This window comes from Nannobrachium achirus (assembly GCF_963921795.1).
Source record: "Nannobrachium achirus genome assembly, chromosome: 5".
Taxonomy (NCBI): domain Eukaryota; kingdom Metazoa; phylum Chordata; class Actinopteri; order Myctophiformes; family Myctophidae; genus Nannobrachium; species Nannobrachium achirus.
Window position 1 is genome coordinate 7,469,378 of NC_137814.1, and position 11,142 is coordinate 7,480,519.

Genomic DNA, 11,142 nt, shown 5'->3' on the forward strand with positions numbered 1-11,142 from the left:
TTGCATACATGCCCCCAGGTTGGGAGCATGCATGCACAAGTGGCTAAATATGTATTTTTAGACACAATAAGCCCATTCCCAAGATGCACCACAATATTTCATGGGCAGATGTGACTTATGAGGGCTGGTGTAAATAGTAACAAAGAAATTGCCGGATTATTGCGCCTAAAAATACATATTTAGCCACTTCTTGTACACATGCCCCAACCACTGAAATCAAAATACTAAAATCGCTAAAACAATAGAAAGCAGTACATTAAAAGATTTTAACACATCTTTTCTTTTCTCTAATTACAATCTAAAATATGAACCCTTGTTGTAAAAAAACAAAGTTTTCCTTTAAGTCTGTGGTTTTCAAACATTTTCATGTCAAGGAATCGCAAATCAATGTCTATTTGGCCGCAGAACTTTCCCACACTCCACTCGTTTAAAAAAAGTCTACAAGCCGATCTACAAGCTCACAGATGCATTGTTTGCTATCTAGGCAATTTTTGGAACAGCCCAAGTATGAAATGGGGTTAAGAAGAGTATTTAACTGTTGCTCATTTTGCTATGGGTTCCATGAAACTCCCTCAGGGGGGGGGGGGGTGCCCGCTGGCCCAGTGGTCAAGGCGCATACCACTTGGCACATACTAGGCTATGATGCCTGCTGGCGTCACCGGCTTGATTCCCGATCCGGACGGCCTTTGCCGCATGTCATTCCCCATCTCTCCCCATTTCCTGTCAGTCTACTATCCTATCAAATAAAGGCATAAAAAGCCCAAAAACAAATCTTAAAAAAAAAAAATCCCTCATGGGGACCCCCTGGAGGGGGCCCAGACCCCACTTGAGAACCACTGGCTTAAGACACCAGAAGACCAAGGTGGAAATAATGATGTCCCCTCAGGGTCGTAGAGAGGACTGCATCTGTTGACCCTACAGGTTACTGGTAAGGTAAGTGTCATGACACCACAGTGAGCAAAGGTTTTGCTGTAAAAATGTCACCTCTACTAACTGTGATTGTTGGTGCTATTAATGTGTATTGTGTAAACTTTACTATATCCACTAGGGGGCAGTAAGTAAACACAACCCACCAGGAGGAAGGAAGTCTGACAATGACAACATCATAGTAAGTTTGCTGAAGTAACTCAATTTTACAGTTGTTGCAACTACAGTTTCTAGTATTTAATTAATGTTATCAAAAATCATTTCATAATCATTAACTAAATGTTTTAAATAAGTATATTGTAATTAATGTTACATGATGTATAGGATTATGTGATTTCTGTCTTGTAGGCCTATAGACCTACATGGCAAATATGACATTGGTCTCAGTGAGGGTTCTTTGTTATATGAATGCATGACAAAACTGCATACATAATTTAAATTCAAATAATATAAGGATGTAAAGTAAATATAATATAAAAAAAAACACTTTAGTTTGCAAATAAGATGTCTCAATGAACTGGATAGATCGGAATTAGCTTTATACCTTCATGCTTCAAGGATGTTGAACCCAATACTGATTAAGGTATTTTATTTTTATTTTATTTCATGTATTTTTATTGTGTTATGTAGGTGGTGGGTTTTTGCACGTGTTTAAAAAAGATGTAAAAAAAAAAAATTATTGCAACTATGGACATAAAATGTGAATTATGAATTCAAATCATTGCAATAAAAAGTATATAAAAAAAGAAAAAAATACTGATTAAGGTGACCCCATCACCTTTCCTTTAGCACCACCATAACACCAATCTTTCTACATGCACACAAGATATCCTAAACTATCTGAGCAGCATACTGTAGTTCTCAAGTACAATTTGTGGTGGTTTGGGCACTCGGGTGGCGCAGCGGTGAAGTGCCTGTCCACCACCGAAGAGGTTGTGGGTTCGAATCCAGTGTGGTGCATCTGGCTTTGTCGAGGGTCTATACGAACAGAACTGGCCCGTGTTCGGGGGGAGGGTAATATTTGTAAAAAATAAATTGTCACTGTATGTGTATGTAGTCCTACAGGCTGGGGCAGGAGGAGTAGGACATACGTCCTCCCGGAGGGGGCTCCTCACTGGCCGGTGAGTCAGAAGGTTTCAACATCAGTGACAGAAATGTGAGTTTGGAGGAATTGAATGGCATAACGAACAAGTTGGGGTAAAACACAAAAGATAAATAATAAAATACACTACTTGTGACCATGCACTTGAAAGTAAAGCACACTAGCAGATTACACACATTTAACCTCAAATTCACTTATATCCGCATTTTCTTCACCTCTTCAGCATTGATTAATCTGATATATTATGATAGAAACATAATAGACGTGTGTGTCCTTGTCCCAAACCATACATTCAGGAACCACTTTTGATCTAGCGTCCCTTTTGTGTCATTATAGGAATCTGAACATGAAGGCATTTTCTTTTCATTTTCTTTTTTGGGGGGTTTCAATAGTAGCAAACATAGCAGATCTACAAACATGTGAGCTTGTAGATCTGCTATTTTTTCTACTTTTAAGTGGTCACTTCTTTGCCACCCTCTTTTATCTGAAATTGCGCATCTGCTTTTAACCTTTCAGCAAATGCCAGACACAACCTTTGATTTATTGACTGATTGATTGAATACTTTATTAACAGTTTGCAAAGAGTAGCCTACAGTGTACGATTATACAATGACGCTAAAAGGATAACCCAAAAAAACGTCCATTCCATTGTGGTCCTGTGTATTCAATGCATACGAGACATTTAAAGACATAGGATAATATACCAGACATCATCAACACTATAAATCTACCTGTTTTGTTGATGCGGCTGCTCTGTGTGTTGATCTTTGTCCTGCATGTATTGTTTTATGGAGGAAATGAGAAGGGGGAAAAATAGAGGCATGAAGAGTCACTGAACGCACAGAAGATTAATAAGGTGCTTTGATGATACTGCTGTTTAGATAAGATTGTGTGTGTGGCGTGCATGTAGAGGCACTATAAGTTTTACTGCTCTGTTTTTCATGTTGGGAAAGTGCACATAGCCACCTTGGGGTGATGTTGCAAAATAATAACACTAATAACAGAGCTGAACTCTGTGCGTGTCCTATTTACTAGGTTCCACAGTGTTTTAGAACGGCAGTACAATACATTTCATAAAGGATTTTTACTTGATTGTTAAAAGAGATATATACTTTTGCTTGATAAATGGTCATTTTAATTCCAGTCCAGTTGTCCGCAAAATACTTTTTCTCTGAAATCCTGGGGGGACTACCAAGGTCATTGAGAAATGTTCCATAGCATTTTGGATGAATGACACACAATAACAATTAGAATTTCTGCTGTAAACTCTTTAAAAACTTTAATCTACTGTGCTCCCAGTTCACTTTGAGCCAACATTCTGGTCCACTAATAAGATATCTCTGAATGAACTGTATCTCAACAACACCTAGCACCAAATAGGGTCTGCTAACGCTTAAGTTCTCAAGTAGAAATTGTGTAGTAAGTTATTTTAGGGGCAAGGCCACTCACTTCGGTGTGCAGTCACCTCTGCACACCAAAGTATGGTACAGAATGAAGACGCTGCTGCTTGTTGACACGGAAAACCTGAAAATAAAAGAATCCCAGTTCACTAAACGCACTTTTAGATAAGATGAATATGTTTTGATGATACTGGTTGAAAGACGTTAATAATTACATGGCAGGGATGTAGGCTATTTAAACAGGTCAACAGAGAAAGTACCAAACACCAGAGTAAAGCTCTTTAGAATGACTGCATCCAGATACAGAGATATAATTTAGTTGGTCCAATGTTAAGCATCACATTCAAATAAATGCTTTTAGCTTTTGACAGACAATGAGGGATTTCATGGAAGTGACACAACTTACAAATAATTAGGTAGTAGTATTGGCCCTGTTGTTGTTCTTATGACTTTTTCCTGGTAATCTTTTTTTTATGGAGGAAATAAGAGGAGAAAAATAAAAGCATCAGAGTTCACTGAACGCAACTTTAGATAAGATTCATATGTTTTGATAATACTGTGTTAAAGCGTGTTAATAATTAGCACACAGTGGGAATGTATTTAAACAGATCAACAGAGACGGTAGCTCCAAACACCAGAGTGAAGAGCTTTAGAATGACTGCATCCAGATACGGAGCCACAATGGTGTCATTTGTGGCCTTGTTGTTCCTAGGCTACCTGTCATGTGCAGAGGCAAGGGGAGACACTGTAGATGAGGTTAGCTTGAATGAGATTCCACAGCAGCTTGTTAATAGAGCAGGAAGGATCAGTGGTGTTCACACTGCCCCACAGGGAGACAAAGCAGCAGCCTCTACCTTCACCCAACAAACCTGCCAGCCTGACATCCATGCTGTGCTGAGAGACATGACTGCTCTGATGACAGAGCAGAGGATTGAGCTACGACAAACCCAGCAGGAACTACGAGCGGCGATGGAAAGACTCACAGACAGTGACAGTCAGATTAAAGGTATTTCTATTGACTTATATGTGTACTAAATGTAACCAATAGGGGATCCAATAGGGATTAGTAATATAAACCAAAAACACTACTGACCACAGCAGTTGTTGGATTTAAACCAACAAGCCAACTAAGGCTTTACTGAGGTTCATTTTACAGAGCTTTAAAACTGGGTTGGGAAGCGTAGAGAAGACGCCAGAATTGACAACATTTTATTTCACATTCTATCCTTTAACACCATCACATGTTGTCTCCATACTGTGCATCATTAACTTGAGGGCAGGTAAAATACACACCACAACAACTCATCAGGTTAATATTTTCACTGCAAAATAAAACACACAATTACCGGTACTAGGCTATACTGCACTCAACAATGCCCTGATATGGCATCAAGGTGAGCAGTTCAGAGGACCAATACATTAATACATTGGGTAAAAACATTCCAAAATTAAATCAATACAGGCTTAACATTACACAGAAAAAATAACATTATGTGCATATAATAATAAAATACCTCACCACAGGGCAAGCTGAGTGGAGCTCACCTTAGCAGAAAGCTGCCTCACAGTTACCCCCTACATTAAAAACCGTACCATGGTCAAGCTGCTTGTGGAGCATGTGTCAGATCCTTATGGTCAGATCTCCTGTTGCACTAGGACTTCCTGCTTTTGAAAAGGAGTACTGCATCCAGTGGTGTGATATGGATTTTAGAAGTGGTGCCCCTGCATGCAGCATGTGAGGCGTGCATGCGTGCAGCAAAGTCTGGGCTCGCCGAGCCTAACCGAGCCCATGGCATCTCACCCCTGACTGCATCACGATTGGCTGGTACAGAATAAGAAAAAAAAAAAATGTTTTGAAACTTTTATTTTGTATGTATTCTAAGGTTCTCTTGAAACCATTGAATCCAGATGGAATGCCACAGCATGAGGTGCAGTATCTACAGAAGCAGAATGAAGGTAAGGCAGAAACATTATACTTTTGTGTATTTATAGACCTGTACTGCAGTGAATGTTTATTTATCCTATTACATGTGATAATGTGTTTTACCGTCAAACAAGTGGCTTTCTCAGCCTCACTTTTGGCCTCTGGAAATGGACACACAGGACCGTACAATGTTGAAACTATCCTGGTCTACAGACATGTTATCACGAATGTTGGTAATGGATATAATCCTCACACAGGTAAGATGCATCATAATGGATAAGATCAATGCAAACTGTTTACAGTAGGATTACAATGTTTTTATTTTTTTATATCAGTTTTGTTCCTGCTGAAGTTAGTTAGAATATAGTCTTGCGTAGCCAGACAACTATTCCACAATCTCTGAATGCCATAGAGTCTGGAACTACACCTCCCAAAAGCAGAGAACAGAAGCTGTCATCCGTTCGGCATTTCCTTTAACGAAAATATATTTTAAAATATCGAATACATTTTATTTTAGAATTTCCCTTGTCTGATAAGCAGCAAGCTATACTGTACATGCAAGATTTAGATTTATATTAGAACACATTTCTGTGGCTGTAAAGACTAAATGGAAGTGGGGAGGAGGAGTCAGTCTATTGACTTTGTCCTCTGATCATTTAAAGAGCCTCGTTGCTCCAGACTGTATGGAAGCATTTGAAAATTGTGGGAGGCAACAGTCTGACTTGCGAGTCACAAGACTAGTTAGAAGGTAGTGGCACAAATTATGTTAGAAAGTGAAAAAAGCCAAACTAAATGTATGCGTTTTCCAAACACAGGGTTCTTCACTGCACCCGTGAGAGGTGTCTACAAGTTCAGTTTCTCCGTCTATGGTGCAGGATCAAGTCGTCCCACTGCAGCTAAACTGTATAAAAATGACCAGTTTGTAGTTATTGCCTATGAACATCAACCTACTCATAATGTAAACTCATCTAATGGAGCCTCACTGCTGCTGGAGGCTGGGGATCTAGTTTATGTGAAACTCTATACTAATGCACATATATATGACAGCCATAACCGCCATAGTACTTTCAGTGGCCACCTGCTGTTTACAGTGTGAGGAGGAGACATTGGTTTAACAGTAACATCCATGAACGTTAATATTGTATTGCAGCAGCATCCACCAAGCTGAACGTTGTTGAGCTGAGGATGACTACAATCATTCTCTGCTGATTGACCAGTCACCACCAACTAAAGTGCCACCATACTCTGATCCAGTGTTTCCCTTTTTTCATTAGGTTTTTCTTTCTTTTTTTTCTTCAAATAGCCAAAGTAGTGCTGAAGTGGTTAATTTATGTTTTGTTGTGATCTAAATCTACAAAGTAAGTAACTAAAGTTTTCAAATAATTGTAGTGGGTAAAAAGTACAACATTTGCCTCTGGGATGTAGTGGAGTAGAAGCAAAAGTACTGAAAATTGGAAATGCTCCAGGAAAGTAAAGGTTGCTAAAGAATTGTACTTACTGTAAGTACAGTACTTGAGTAAATGTACTTAGTTACTTTCCACCAGCAGCAGAACTGTACCATGTTGTTGACTGGGGCAGTTCCTTATTCACAGGTTATCTATCGACATGAAACACTGGACCCTCAGATCAGCAAACCAATTCTTCCCAGAAGTCCCTGGTAGGCTGGTACTAAGTTACGCACTATGGGGGACCGGGCCTTCTGCTCGGCAGCACCACGCCTGTGGAACAGCCTCCCCATAGAGTTGAGCGCACCACAGACCCTAGACTCCTTTAAAACAGACCTAGAAACCTTTTTATTCAGGAAGGCCTTTTCTAGTTTCTAGTTTTTAAGCTATTTTTGTATTTTATTTCTGTGCTTTTAAAATCTGCAAACGTCATATTATTGATTTGATTACTGATTATTGAATATGAAATTGCTAACGTTATGTTATTGACTTTGATTATCTTTTACTATTCAGTATGTATTTTCCTTGCAATGTATGTGTAGCACTCTGAGATTCACTGAATGAAAAGTGCAATACAAATAAAATGTATTATTTATTATTATTATTATTATTATTGATCAAGTGTTATCTTGTGCTTTTCTCAAATAAATAAAGCTATTGGTTGATAAATAAATGATGATGCCCCAAAATATTTATCTGTACCAATTATACAGTAAGGCTGGTATCCCATTGCAGAGGTTGAATAACGACGCCTTGATTGTTTAGCAAACGTGTTGGTAATAAGAATATAATATGTTGAAAATCATCATCATCATCATCATCATCATCATCATCATCATCATCATCATCATCATCATGTATTAAATGACGATCTTCAATTGCCGTTGTAAACTCTGAACAGTGTTGTAAACTCTCATCTCTATTATGCTACCTGTTCACTGTGTATTGGACCATGTAAGCTCATACAGGCTTGGAGACAAGAATGGACAACAGTCTCTTAAAATACAGGATTGTAGCCTACTTTTATATGTGAATACATGTTTGAAATGGCGTTTCAATGTTTTTTTTAAGAATATAATCTGTTGATCCAACACTTTGGTTCACAAATATGAAAAGAGAAATCATATTATACGGAGAGTATAAACTGGATGGATCGACATGGAATTACTTTAGGTGACCCCATGACCTTTTCTCTAGCACTATACCAACCAGCTGTCTCACTTGAACAAAAGATATCTTACAATAGAATGGGTGGATTATCATGAAAGTTGTACATTCAACAGTTTGGCTGTAGAATTTCTACCTTCAGCATGAACTCTAAGGTCTGCTAGCAGGGCCTTTGGACTCATGTTCTTAGGTGTGTGTGTGTGTGTGTGTGTGTGTGTGTGTGCGTGCGTGCGTGCGTGCGTGCGTGCGTGCGTGCGTGCGTGCGTGCGTGCGTGCGTGCGTGCGTGCGTGTGCGCGCGTACACTTTTATCATCTCTGCACACTTTTTCTGCACACCTTTTCTCTGCAAGTACTTTCATGCCTTCAGAATGAAGTAGCTGCTTGTTTAAACAGAAAGATTGGTGATATTGAAGACTTTGTAGACAAGGTTAGTTGGTTCAACGTTAGCATCACTTTCAAATTAATGGTTTAAGTTTTCAACAAATGACACAGATGTTTGACTTCTTGGAAGTGACAAAACTTTTTGGCCCCCCCTTGTTGTTTTGTTTTTATGACTGCTTTGAAGTGACTCTTTGTTCTGGTAATCTTTGCTTTATGGAGGAAATAAGAGGAGAAAAATAAAAGCATCAGAGTTCACTGAACTGAAGTTTAGATAAGATTAATATGTTTTGATAATACTGGTTAAAGTGCATTAATAATAAACAGGTGGCAGGGATGTATTTAAGCAGGTCAACAGAGACTCCAAACACCAGAGTGAAGAGCTTTAGATCCTGTGCTGGTCATCGCTGATATATATTTGTGTGATTTTTATATTTTGTGCAATGATTGATGACTCAATAAAAACAGAATTTCAAAAAAGAATGACTGCATCCAGATACGGAGCCACAATGGTGTCATTTGTGGCCTTGTTGTTACTAGGCTACCTGTCATGTGCAGAGGCAAGGGGAGACACTGTAGATGAGGTTAGCTTGAATGAGATTCCACAGCAGCTTGTTAATAGAGCAGGAAGGATCAGTGGTGTTCACACTGCCCCACAGGGAGACAAAGCAGCAGCCTCTACCTTCACCCAACAAACCTGCCAGCCTGACATCCATGCTGTGCTGAGAGACATGACTGCTCTGATGACAGAGCAGAGAATCCAGCTGCAAGCAACCATGGACAGACTCAAGGACAGCGAAGCTCTGATTAAAGGTATTCCTGTTGATTACATTGTACATTACTCTGTATGTAACTAAATTATTTTGCTGACATATTTGACAAAAGTGTTTTATCTGATGACAGAGCAACGTCTTGATCTGCAACAGACCCAGCAGGAGCTGAGAGCAACCAAGCAGGAGTTAGGAGCAGCTTTGGAAAAACTCAGTGACAGCAACAGTCTGATTAAAGGTGTTTGTATTGACTAGATCATATGTGTACCGTATGTGTGTTACAAAATGGTTTATGCTACAATATTTTACAGAAGTGATTTCAAACACGACTGTTCTAATGTGTTGTTATTCTCAGCTTCTCTTGAAACCATTGAAGCCAGATCTAATGCCACAGAGCATGAGGTGCAGTTTCTACAGAAGCAGAATGAAGGTAAAGCAAATACTATTTGTGTACATCTTTTGTTCCGCACCGAACTGCATGAATATTTAGTTATCCCTTTTTTGTGTGTGTGTGTGTGTGTGTGTGTGTGTGTGTGTGTGTGTGTGTGTGTGTGTGTGTGTGTGTGTGTGTGTGTGTGTGTGTGTGTGTGTGTGTGTGTGTGTGTGTGTAAAACACTTTGAGTCACCTCGCTGTTGTGTTTAATTGTGCTAAATAAATGACTTGACATGACTTGACCTCACGTCAATATTATGTCACATGTGTGTTACAGTCAAACGAGTGTCTTTCTCAGCCTCACTTTTGGCATCTGGAAGTGGACACACAGGACCGTACAATGTTCACACTACTCTGGTCTACAGACATGTTATCAATAATGTTGGTAATGGATATAATCCTAACACAGGTATGATGAAACATAGTGAATCATTCTGTTCCTGGATGCCTCATTAGGACTTTCTTTTTTACTGAACACAATAAAATGTAGTCCAACCAGCATAGAGTATGACAGGTAGATTATGTTAATACAATACCAGTAAGACTCCCTAATCGGGAGAAAAGTGACCATCAGGTCACGTACCCAAACTTTAGAAGGCAATGCTAGCCAATCAGGAGGGAATATGGGAAATGGGACAGATCTATGTTGATGACATGACTCTAGACTATACTGTGTACTGCTTTGCGTGATCTTAGGGCAAAATCGGTAGGAGCAGTGTCCAGAATCTGCCTCATGGTGGCGCTAGAAGGGGGCCAAGTGAGCAGGGCCGTTTTTAGCTATAGGCGAGCTAAGCGGCTGCCTAGAGCGCCATTCTAGAGGGGGCGCCGAAATGAAGGGAGTGGACCCAAACCGGCCCAAAACCGACTAAAATCACGCCAACGTGCGAGAGCTCGCATAGAGTTTTGTTTAGACGCGCTACGGCCCTGAGGGGTTGAGGTTGTGGTTTGGCAGCCAAGGAGTGTGTGTGCAAAGTTTGGCATGGATTGGGGCAACGGTGGCGGAGATATGAGTAGGGGAAAAGTGTGACGTGACGTGACGTGACGTGACTGACAGCCGGTGGAGGTTTTGATAGTAACTGTGACCTGACGGTCGCAACAATATAACTTATACAATTGGGGACTGGGGAGGTTATATTTTTTTTCTCCCAGCTCTTCTATTGAGACATTAAGATCAAAGGTCATGTCTCAACTAGACATGGATGTCTAGTTGAGACATGACCCATAAGTCAAAATGATGGGATCGTACATAATTTTGACTTGATGATCAAGATTCAATTTATCCCTGACTAAGCAGGCAGGCTTTATCGGCTCAATGGCAAAAAATGTCTGCATTTGCGTAGGAAACCAGGTCCAAATCTGGGGTAAAAGAGGAAAGTTGCATAGTGCAGTTTTAACAATGAAATTTGGCTTTTCCTCTGATAGCCCTATACAAGACAGAAAGTGAAAAGTCAAACTAAATCAATGTATTTTCCAAACACAGGTTTCTTCACTGCACCTGTGAGAGGTGTCTACCAGTTCAGTTTCTTCATCTATGGTTATGGAACAAGTCATGCCACTGCAGCTGCATTGTTTAAAAACGGCCAGCATGTAGTTATT